This window comes from Patella vulgata, chromosome 2 (assembly GCF_932274485.2).
Source record: "Patella vulgata chromosome 2, xgPatVulg1.2, whole genome shotgun sequence".
NCBI lineage: Eukaryota > Metazoa > Mollusca > Gastropoda > Patellidae > Patella > Patella vulgata.
The window spans coordinates 54,359,021-54,371,425 of NC_065880.2; the positions used below are offsets into that span (position 1 = coordinate 54,359,021).

Sequence of the window (12,405 nt, forward strand, 5' to 3'; positions counted from 1 at the left end):
CTTTAAATAACCCCTGACATGTGTCAGGAAGTGACCTTAAATATGAAAGCTCTCATATCTGCCTGACAGATCTAGTTATTATTTTGTGTGTGTGTGTGTTTTCTGCAAACGGGATTTCTCAGAATCTACCCATAGGATGTTTCTGAAACTTTTCCAACTTATCTCCCCTTGGAAAAATTAAGGATCAAAATTTTCAAAAATATCGACAACATATAAGTCAGATTGCCTTGATTTTTTTTTCTGTACTATCTAAGGAAAAACTGATGCGTACACAAAATATAGAGTCTATCGATCGAACCGCAAGTGTTTGATCCAAAAAGAATATATTCAGTCTTTTCGTCGTTCAGTTTAAGGAAATTGATTCCCATCCATACACGAATTTCACTAATACACTCTTCAATTTGATATTTTGATGTATTGAAATCTCCAGGCAGAGAGGGTTTAAACGACAGATACAACTGAGTGTCATCTGCGTAAAGTTGGAACTGCAGACCATGTTTCTCAATAATTTTAGACAATGGGGTGGTGTATATGCTGAACAAAATTGGGCCTAAAACTGTGCCCTGGGGTACACCAAAGTTCTTTTTTTTTTGTCAGATTGTTTGTTGTTTATAATGACAGATTGGGACCGATTTGTTAAATAAGATTTAAGTAGTTCGAGAGCTAAACCAGTTACACCAAATTCAGTGATTGCTGTAGCGGCCTAGCGAATATTCACTGCTGATCAGTGTGCAGTTGGCTATGAGGGAAGTTTTGCCCGAGCAGCAAAGCTACACCCTACTCTTCTTTTTTTTCGTGCTGCCAATGGTATACATGGGCCTCAGTTTTATATTCCAACCGAAGGACTAGGTGTTTTTCATCGACGGGAAATCGGGCAAGAAAATCCACGAGGAACTCTCTTGCCGAACACCGGACCGCCTGGGTACGGAGTAAAAACCATACCCAATGAGCCACCGCGGCATACCTTGTTTGAAGACATGATATCCTAATCCCTATTTTGCGTATTGCGAAAATAACCAGCATGAACACGTGAATGTTTTAGGCCACTGAATTTGAGCCCGGGCAAATCACGCTTCTGCACTAACATGTATGGGGTATCAGGGAATGTTTTAGGGAATCGAACTTGAGCCCCGGGCGAATAACGATTCGTCGCGCGCTCATATAGCCAATTGTTTCTTATTATCAAATTTGTGTAGAGATACAGCTTTCGCATCTCGGCGCATTTTAAATTGTCTATGCTTGATAACGGCTATGAAATCATGTGTGTATAATATTTATAAATATTGTTTTACTACCTTTAAAATCCCTTTTTATCCATGGTGTAAAGTGGGTAAAAAATATGAATACAATTGCTGTAGAATACTATACTCAATAAAGCATGGTGTAACTTGATTGTTGACGTGACAAGGCGTGTCCTGACGTACCGAAACACGCCAGTAATGTTTCTGTAAGTGTTTTTATTTATAAAAAAAATTGTGTGTGGGGGGGGGGGGGTAGTCAGTTTGTGCAGCCAAAACTGTACATGGTGCAAACATTCTGCTAAAGTAGATGTGGTTGACCTCCGTGCGTCTATTTATTAAATATAAATTGGGTTATTTTTGACCAACAGGAACTGTTTTACGGATGGGACAAAAATTATCTCAGATTGCCCATATCTCTGTTATTTCTCAACGGATTTTCTTCGGGTTTTCATTTTTGGATTCTCTGGACGAATTTCCATATGGACTCTGACTGACGGTTTTTCGAAATTCGGAAGTTCGTTCGATTGATATAGCATCAAAGATTTACGAAAGTTTTCTTCGTCATTTTTTTCGACATTCAAGATGGCGTATCTCCGTCACTATTTGATAGGAATGAAGAAGACATCGGTGCCTTCAAAATAGCATATTAAAAAATTTTGTGACGGCTTCCGGAAACTTACGGAAATTCCCGAGGCCTTCCGATTTTTCACAAACGTGAATAATTCTCTCCATTTTATAAATAGACTAAAAATGACACATGGCCGTGTTAGCCACAGATATTATTTTTCATTTTCAGAGACCTTGTTCCATAACATTTTCAACCGTTTGGCCCGCCATATTGGAATTTACAAGAAACCTTCAAATCGATATTCAGTCGCCATTTTGATTGCGATTTTCCAAAATAACTTGTTTTTGTTTTGAACGTACTCCAAATGTCAACAATTTTTAGGCAGCCGATTTTTGAATTTCGATTTTGTTTACTTCCGGTTTCACTTTGAATTCTGTTCGACTTTTCACCCTCTAGCTGGTGACCTAGCCGTTCAATGACCCTTGACCTTGTATAGTCAAGATATGTGAGTGTAGGCAATAGCTTTTAATAAACATGCCATGTTGATATATTTTTATTTTTGAGAATGAGTGACCTATATAACAAACGGTTAAAGATAAAAGTTAATTCGTATTCATATCGATCAACATGGGTGTACTGTTATGAAAATTATCTAATGCTAATATTGCTACTTCCCATTTCTCGAATTTGCAGGTTGGTTACGATAACGCTTTGTGAGGCGTTGATATTCGTATACAACTTAGAAAACGATTATCGTCTCGTACTATAACCTCTTCATGTTATGCCATCCTCTTTGCAATTATAATTTATAAATAAATACTTAATAATATATACTATTTGCGGTATATAAGACTATATTGCCGACGTCTCCTATTCACAAAAGCATGCATTGAGTGAGGTATTGGCCCTTTATAGAGTTGGGTACTGTCTCTTTAATGTACTCATTGACCTTGTTTACCGGCATAGATTGTTTACTGATTATCCAGACTGAAATAAATGCATTGAATTTAACAAGGTGTTCTGGTTGTTAATTATAAAACCATGAGTGATGTGCATGTGTGCATATGACTGTCTGGAAATCATGCTGTGTGTGAGTTTTAGTTTGAGGTAGGATATTTAAGAAGGTATTCTGAATTTGTTAGTTGCTGTTCCCGAAGTATAGTAGGGTGTAAGCGACATGTCTAATGTCTAATGTTTGCATGTGTGCATATGACTGTCTGAAAATCATGCTGTGTGTGAGTTTTAGTTTGAGGTAGGGTATTTAAGAAGGTATTCTGAATTTGTTAGTTGCTGTTCCCGAAGTATAGAAGGGAGTAAGCGACATGTCTAATGTCTAATGTTTGTTCCGTGTAATTTTAAAAGTGGTTGTAAAAATCCTAGGTGAATATTTCTTGTCTTTACCCACATAACAAACTGATGTTAATTTTACGTAAAAATGGTCAGTTTACCATCATTTTGCTCATCTTTTTAACGATAAGTTCACGTCAGGAAATGACGTCAATCTAACGTAAAGTTTACGTCATTTTTACGTTATATTTTCGTCATTTTCTGACGCAAATCTAAGGTAAAGTTTACGTCACTTTCTGACGTAAATCTAACGTAAAATTTGCGTAAAGTTTACGTTACTTACGTTACATCAGAACTAAAAGATATACGCAAATCTAAGGTAAAGTTTACGTCACTTTCTGACGTAAATCTAACGTAAAATTTGCGTAAAGTTTACGTTACTTACGTTACATCAGAACTAAAAGATATACACATAATATAGTCTTTTCAAATCCCTTCCCACTCAACAAACTTCGGGGATAATTCGCTTGCACATAGGGGTCTTTAGCAATAGGAGTAATTCACAAGAACTGGAAAAAACACACGACTTTGGACTCCTTGTCATGTATAACCAGGGAATTGAAACCATACCACCCTTATGATATAACCCACACATGCTAAAAATTCGGGTATCAACACCCCAATCCCTTCTGAAACTTAATTACAACAAACACTGTCAATAAAGTATCTAAATTTTATTTAGAAAATAGATATAAAAATATATTTTAAAGTATAACAGCACTCATACATATACATACTGAAATGGTGATAATTGAACAATTGGTTACAACAAAAAGTCTATATAGCACTATTAAAAAATTTATTTTCTTTTACATTATGAAAATGGGGAGAGAGAGAAATGGGGTTCAAAGGTTCAGTTTTGGGACTAACATATGGTTTAATTTTATTTCAATAATTCGCTTGCGCGTACGGGTCTTTAGCAGAGGGAGAAAACCGAAGGACCCGGAGAAAACCCACGTGGTTGGACAGGCGACCCTACTCCTTGTCTCGTACAACCGGTGATTCGAAACCACGCCAATAACAAGAATACAAGCATGGTGATGAACAAACCATTACTATATACATGTACAACATAAAATAACAACATCATTACAGAGAAATTTCATTCAAACATACATCGATATCAAAAAGCAAAAAAGGGGAACAATTAGCACTATAAAGGATACCCCCCCCCCCCCCCAAACACAAACCCAAAATTAAACTACGAAAATAAAATAAAAAATGAATCCATAATATAAAAGTATATACAAAGATTTGAAAATCTAGGCTGCACCTATCCAATGTATGAAAGATCATAACAAAAATGTCTTCAGACCCTCAAACACTTCCTTGCTAATCATCACACCAATAGGAACAGTATTACTTTCAAAATATTAGATAAATTGACAGAGCTCTCAAGTGCAGCTACTAAGCGCGAGGGTGATAATCAGAGCTAGTGCATGTACATATTTCCCAAAAATAAAAATTACCAAAATTATAACTTACACATACACATACAGAAAAAAGTTATGACAAATTACATATTTACAAAATACCCTTTTTTATTCTTTCTGGAGCATAACGCAGCCAATTTTTTATACATTCATTTATTTCTAAATCTGTTGCATGCATGGTCATAGGATTTTTTCGTACAGCCCCTGAAAAAAATTTATGAAATAAATAACTCTTCCAAAAAATGGGGGGGGGGGTGGGCAAGGTTAACACGTGCATGCTGTATCATAAGGCATGTCATTGAGTCAACTGGCATGGTTTTGAATCCCTAGTTGTACGTGACAAGGAGTAGGGTCGCCTGTCCAACCTTGTGGGTATTCTCCGGTTTCCTCCCACTGCTAAAGACCCAAATGCGCAAGCGAATTATTGAAATAAAATTAAACCATGTTAGTCCCAAAATGACCCAGTTTGTGTCGAGTGGACGTTAAATCCCATTTCTCTATCCCATTTCGCACTATCTGTGTTCTGTATACATCGTTGTGAATCAGAGTACTTTCATAATTCTTTTCGTCACTTCTTTTGCATTTGTACCCCCAATGGTACTCAAATGTAAGATCTGTAAAAACAAAAGTGATATTTTTTTATAGAAATGTTCAAATTTTGCACTCGCAGCAATTGCTTGTAAATTAGAGACTGTAAAGAGGATGACAGTACGAACAAATATTCAAATGCAGGCTAATAGCACTTATGCTTTTACTATCGCATTTATTTATCACTCTCTATTATATTTTGGGTATTGCTTTCATCTAGGTGTATTGAAATTACCGGTAATGTAACTCGTGAAAATTTTAATGAACAAAATAAACTTACCAAACTCTCTTTTGTGCTCTTGTCTTTCAGCAAATCATTACACTATTACATTCTACGATTGTACTGATCTGATAGGCAATTTAAGTGATGCTGGGAGTTCTAATTCTGGTCCAGCGACACCAGCAACAATCAAAAGTTGGTTTAATTTCCCGTTTTGCTCCCGTTGGGTTTTCTCAATATCGTCCATCCTTTGGTTTATTTTTTCAAGCATCGTAATTATTTGCAACATGTAAGCTGAAAGAATAAGATAACATTGACAAATTTTCCGTTGCATCCTTACCTACATGTACTTTGCTACGGTTTGTTAATATGACTATTTGTTAAGAAATGAAATGGGATTTAACGTCTTACTTTTTTGCATCGACTGGGCGAATGATGACAGACGTGATATACATGTACAATATACCAATTTTGCCCAGTGCTATGGCCTACTATTATTCCAAATACCAACTGCCAAGGGTTTTTGGGACTTTTATGTCATCTGGACAACTTGATACTTTTTCATGCCAGGTACCACCCGTGAAAATCCCTAGGAACTCTCGGCTAACACTGAGAACAAATCCTACACCTGGTTATTGAGCAAGTACCTTACTAACTGAGCCTCTGCGAGCCATATTAACCATTTCACCTAAACAAAAATTGTCATTTCAACACTTCTCTTACCTGGTGCTACTGGTTTGGGTGCTATTGGTCGTTCAGGGGCTGCTAATGGGGTGGAGGAAATTAGGCCAGCACCTGAAATACAATAGTATTCACACCCTGAATATATAATGTATGCAAAAAAAGGAAATGGGCTAATGCTGCAGTCTACTCTTTTATATAATTGACTTATCCAAACCAAACCACAACTCGCGATGTCATCTTATGTGTCAGATTTTCACTGAAATTGAATCCAATCTGCTGCTCAACGCTCATTGATGATTAAATCCAAATATGGATAAGTTTTTGTTACCATATCAACTTTAGTAATGATGATCGAGGCTAGGCTTAAAATTCAAAAGCTAATATATCGGTTCAGAGTGGAACAATTTGACTGATATTTTCAATTATGTATCTTTCACTAAATTTGTATGTTATGGCTATTGAAGTTTGTAATAATATTAGCTTTCCGTTTCATTATTGATCAATATAGAAGTGTGATATTACCTGTTGTAAATTGTCGTCTAATTTGCTCTACTGACCGCTGAGGTGTAGATGGTGTCACTGGCGAGTTCATGCCTATACAATGCAAGAAACAATAAAACAAATATATAACTGTTTTATAAGCATTAGTTATTTCTTTTTTAAAAAATTAATAATCCATCCAAACTGCTTCATTTAGAGCATTCACTATCATTTTTACTTATTAGGCATATTAATATCTTACTTAATCTGGGAGTGTTTATTTTTGGTGGTGATGGAGGTTTTTGATGCTCATCTTCAGAATCACTGGAGGATTCAATGAACCGAATAGGTTGCCTGAAATAATAAATTTAATAAATTGTAAACAATGAAATCTTCTAGCTCAGTCCACTGCATAAACTTAAATATGTTTATCCATGAATAGTCTCAAAAATGGTTCATAATAAATGTCATAATTTTTGATAAAAAAAGCTTAAACATTTACATTCCTGAAGTAATATGCCTCAAGCATCACATAAATAATATTTTAAAATATACCTTCTTTTCCTCGCCTGGATCTCTTCCACATGTGATTCAACTTGCGAGGTTTCTTCTGTCCTTGCCACTCTTTCTCTTGCTTTGCTGTAGTCACCTACAATAAATATGTAATATATAAAATGCTATACAAATTGAACATTGTTACCAGACAAATGTTTTTAAAGAAGAATTTACTTTGATGTATTCTAAAGTTTTGCGAAGTCAAGTCAAAAATTCATACTAAATTATGACATTATCTTTGGTTTACTTTTGACATTTAACAGCACTGATCCAAGGAAAAATACATGCTTATACTGCGCCATAAAGACTTACTGGTCTCTGAGAATTTGCGAACTTTAAGTTTCGGCCAAATTTCATCTGCTTCCACACAGTTGATGACACAATTTACTGGCATTCTTAAAATGGTGGCCAAAAACAGAATCCATTTGGCAACACCCAATCAGCATTTACAACCGCAACTTCTTGATCATCAAGGAATTCAACGATTGCGTACATTTTAAACTGTAAAATAATACAAGTATAAATGTAATTGCTTAAAATTAAAGATTGTAACATCAAGTCTATAATACAGGTGATGCCATCTTTTGATGTTGGGGTACGTGCAATGTGCCAAGCGTACATTATTTATACTAATTTAAAAATTGGACCCTTGTGACGTATTTCATTGTAAATGTAATGCACGCGCTGAAGAGTTTAATGGTCTCGCGCAAGACATTGTGTAATATATGGGTATACATGTACATGTAGGGATATAGCACTCATGCGATATCAATATATTACTTAGTGCCTCACACTCGACCATTAAACCACACATATCACACAATATATTGGGAAAGAGCTGAAGGTATTTGTTGTTATGAATGATAATTAATTACAGTCATCTTTCCAAGCAACAAAAGATATATACATGTATGCTCACGGAAGTTAAATCGTCAACAAGGGTTGTCCCACATTTATTCTTTTGTGGGTAATGGGAAAATGTACATGGTTCTACAGATCAGTTGATTTAGCGTTCAGTTTCAGTAAATACTATCAATACTGTGACTTTCCATTCCCGAGTTTAGGATAACAAAAATAAGTCATTTCGGAACTACATGTAATATATGGGTCAATTTATTTAAGGGGATTTTACCCGTGGGATGAAACAGGATTACCTGGGGAGAACCCACAAGGTTGGACAGACTACCCTGTCAACCTGGAAATTGAAACCATGTTACTCAATGACAGCCCTTAATCCATGCACCCCACACACTCCCACGGAAATCATTAGGTTAAGAGGATTTGTTTCAGAGTTGCATGTACATGTATTTCCTATTCCTGAATGGGGGGTTGGATGGCTGAATGTTTAGCGTGCGCGCGCTGTATCATAAAGTCTGTCATTGAGTCGACTGGCGTGGTTTCGAATCCCCGGTTGTACGTGACAAGGAGTAGGGTCGCCTGTCCAGCCTCGTGCGTTTTCTCCGGGTCCTCCGGTTTCCTCCCACTGCTAAAGACCCCTACGCACAAGCGAATTATGTAAATAAAATTAAACCATATGTTAGTCCCGAAATGACCTAGTTTGTGTGGAGTGGACGTTAAACCCCATTTCTCTCTCTCACCCCCTTTCCTGAAATCCTTGTGACCTATAGGAATACTTTTTGATTTTCAAATTGCGCCAAATTAACAGTTAACAGATTCTTTTCATAGCAAACATAAAGTCAAAAAAACAAATCGTGTATAGTATGCTTAATATAGTTTTATATTTATTACATTCATAGTCTTACATGTATATCATGAGTTTGGACTATTTACAGTAATATACATGTATATACAGTAATATACATGTATATATCACAAGCAATTGTGGACGCCGGACTGATGGACGGGGGCGATGACAATATACGACCACATTTCAATGTGGGTGTATAAAAATTGTGACCTGTAAAGCTTCAACAGGGGCAACGACAATATATACGTCCACATGTAAATGTGGGCATATAAAAATTATACTATTTCAACACCCTATCTAAACACAAAACCTACAGTACACGTATGCATATCCTGTTCAAAACTTCTTGACAATTTTATTGGTGAAATTTCGACAATCCAGATTCAAACGATATACATGACGTACTGGATTGTTTCGGCAATTGTAATGGTACATGTAAATAAATATTGTGAAATGTGTACTGGATTGTTGCTGCATTTTTAATGGTACATGTAAATAAATATTGTCTAACGTGTACTGGATTGTTGCGGCATTTTTAATGGCAAATAAATATTGTCAAGCATGTACATGTATTACGCCTTAAAATGTGTACATGTACATGTCCATGTAGCTGCAGATAAGCATTTTAGCCTCTGTTGACAATAAAAACAAGCAAGTGGAGAGGAGCTTCATGCATTGAGTAACATGTTTTTATTGACCTTTTTTTAATGTTCTTGAAAGATCAATTATCGTTGGTGCTTTCGTTGTTTTTTCTTTAAATTTTTAAAAAAATCAACTGAGTACATTTTGATTAGCAGTGAAAAATTATATTGTCTGAAAAGTTAGTGATAATACCATATCAATTCAATCGTGTCATATTCTCTTAAACAGTGTGATACACATGCCATACCTGCATGTTTTTTTTTTCTATTTTTGGTCTATCTTGTGGCTTGTTCGTTCTTCAAGTCATTTTTCAGTCGTATGTTTAAATAAAGCCTTACATCACGGGGCTGTAATTTTTCACAGTTGATTAGCAGTATTTCAAAGTCCAATTTTGCCAAATTTGATTAGCAAATTTAAAAATTGATAAGCACTTTTTCACTTTCAACATACTGTACAACAACTAAATAACAACTAAATAGAACTGTTACAGGCTGTGTGTGACAGTTTGTGATTAGGTTGTATGCCTTAAGCCAATTCTTGGCAGCGTCTTCGGAAGCCCCACTCATTTTAATTTGTCATTTCTTCGTCAGAAAACAATTTTGTGTGTTACTATTTTTGTTTAATCGGACACACACGAATAAACTTGATGAACTAGACACATGCGATATAAACAATAATATTTTAGGGGAATTCTTACTTTGATTTCTCATTTTACAACATGTTTACTTACATGTATTTATTTTTTTTTTATATTTTATTTTTATGTACAATATGTGGGGAATACACTGGATTTATTTTTTTTTCAAACTGAATACTGATATAATTCTATAATTACTAAAAATTGACATGTCGCTCAACATTAGTGGTACTAGTACTTGCTTCCCTATTTCCGGTTTAATAGTCCCTCTTCATAGAAGTTATGTCCCTGTATCGTGTAGTATAATCAATTGTGTCTGGGTAGTGTCACAGAGAATTCAGTTTTGTTTATAAAATTTTATTTGACATTTTATACACAGCGAAAGTGTTGAGAAAGCCTTCTAGTCTTCAAAATGTGTCAATATCCAAAGTGACAGGCATATTAATGATTCAGTTACTGCGAATCAAAAATGTTAGCTTTTAATTTTTGATTATTACTTTTCTGCACATAATGCTTGTGATTTTCTTTGAATTTCGTGAAAATCGATTTTTGTAAATGTGTATTATAAACATGTACCTACATGTAGCACAAGTGATGTGTACAATTTGAGGGCATTCATGTTTGATGTGACTCAGTTTTTGTGTTTATACATAGCATCGATTTTAAGGCTTTATTTTAATACACTTTAAAAATATAACTTAAAAATATGAAATTGTAGCTTTAAACCCCAGTTCATTTCATTTCTCTAACTCAATATCACCCAAAGTCTTAAACGCCGCAAATACGAATTATTTGTCAAATCAACATGGAGGATTGGATCTTACCAGGAAAAGGTAAGCTTCCGATATCCAATATTTAAGACAAATACATTTTACCATTGGTACACGATTCGTGTACCATAGTGCGTTTCAGCGTCATTTGTAACAGTGACGCCATATCTTATCTGGAGAGCATGCGTAATAGACTGGAATAACCACACGCTAGAAACTGCTATTCGGTTGAGAATCATGCCGCATTTCGCTGTACATAAAAGGATTTGAAACTATTGAATGTAAATCAGTTTATATACAATCACACTACATTATTATATACGTGTTGACCCATATGGATCAATTCCTAGGTCCCAAATATTAGCGATTTAACTTCTTTAACATTAAAAAGGAGCTAAATCGCTAAGATTTGTCCTAGAAATGGGTCGCAGCGCATATAATATTGTAATATACATGTAAACTGATTTACAATCAATCGTTTCCATTTTTACTCAATTTCAAATCAGTAATTGCCAGACGAAATATGCCAGAAGTATCAATCGAATAACAATCTCTAGCGTCTGGTTATTCTAGTATTTATTGTGCATACTCTCCAGATAAGATATGCTGTCACCGTTTGACATGACTTGTCCCTTGTAAAACAAGAGCCTGAAACGCAGTATATTATGGTGCACATTTCTTGTACCAATGCCAATGGTAAAATGTTTATTTTGTCTTAAATATTGGATATCAGAAGCCCTTCTTTTCCCGGGAAGATCACAACATAATTCTGAATTTAAATTATCAAATAATTCGTGTTTTCATTGTCGAAGACTTTGGATGATATTGAGTTAGAGACTTAGCTACTTTGATGCGGATAAATACAAAATGTATAACTTGTTTAGGTTTACGAATCGCATTATAAATTGTGTCATTATAAATTTGTGTCAGATGTCGTGACTGAAGTGATTCCTAAGAAATTAAGAAAAATGATGAAAAAACTGAAAATAAGGACTAGAACATCGATACTAGAACGTTATTTTTTATTAGGCAGTGTATATTTTGCCGTCCGACGGTTCTTTACTTTATTTACTATTTAGCCGTCACTTCCGTTTGACATGCGCAGTTGTCTGATTCCTGGACTTTTCGCTTTGGCAATGATGCCGGCTCTTTCAACTCGTGGGCTATTTTACCGTTTGATATTAACCCATAATCCAACCCTAACCCAAAACCACCAGACAGTTCTATTCGTCCTTTGTCTAACATTGCTTCTTTCTCCTATTCTTATAAGGAAGCAAATAGCCATACTTAATTTCTGATGGTAGAACATGGAGAATTATTTTTAAAAGAAAATAAGATAATAAATGTAAATTGTAGAAAAGCATTTAGAATATTATTCTATTTTGGTCGAGAGCGCATTTCTGTGGATTTTGGTTTTTAATTTAAGTACTTAGACTGTCAGTAAAATCGTGCTTCTGCGCCGAACTTGAAAGACGAGTTGTTTTTAATGTTCCAAAATGGTGGAATATATCAGGAATCGACAACTGCGCATG

General features: G+C 35.2%; 1 long non-coding RNA gene across 1 annotated transcript; it reads right to left on the reverse strand.

The window, feature by feature from the left end:
* Window positions 1–4,410: 4,410 nt before the first annotated feature.
* On the reverse strand, window positions 4,411–7,611 carry LOC126811533 (uncharacterized). Its single transcript, XR_007675630.1, has 7 exons — window positions 7,429–7,611; window positions 7,117–7,210; window positions 6,824–6,915; window positions 6,604–6,675; window positions 6,121–6,192; window positions 5,458–5,691; window positions 4,411–5,203 (listed from the first exon to the last, which is right to left on the reverse strand). It is a non-coding gene; the product is annotated as an uncharacterized LOC126811533 (long non-coding RNA).
* Between the last annotated feature and the right edge of the window lie 4,794 nt (window positions 7,612–12,405).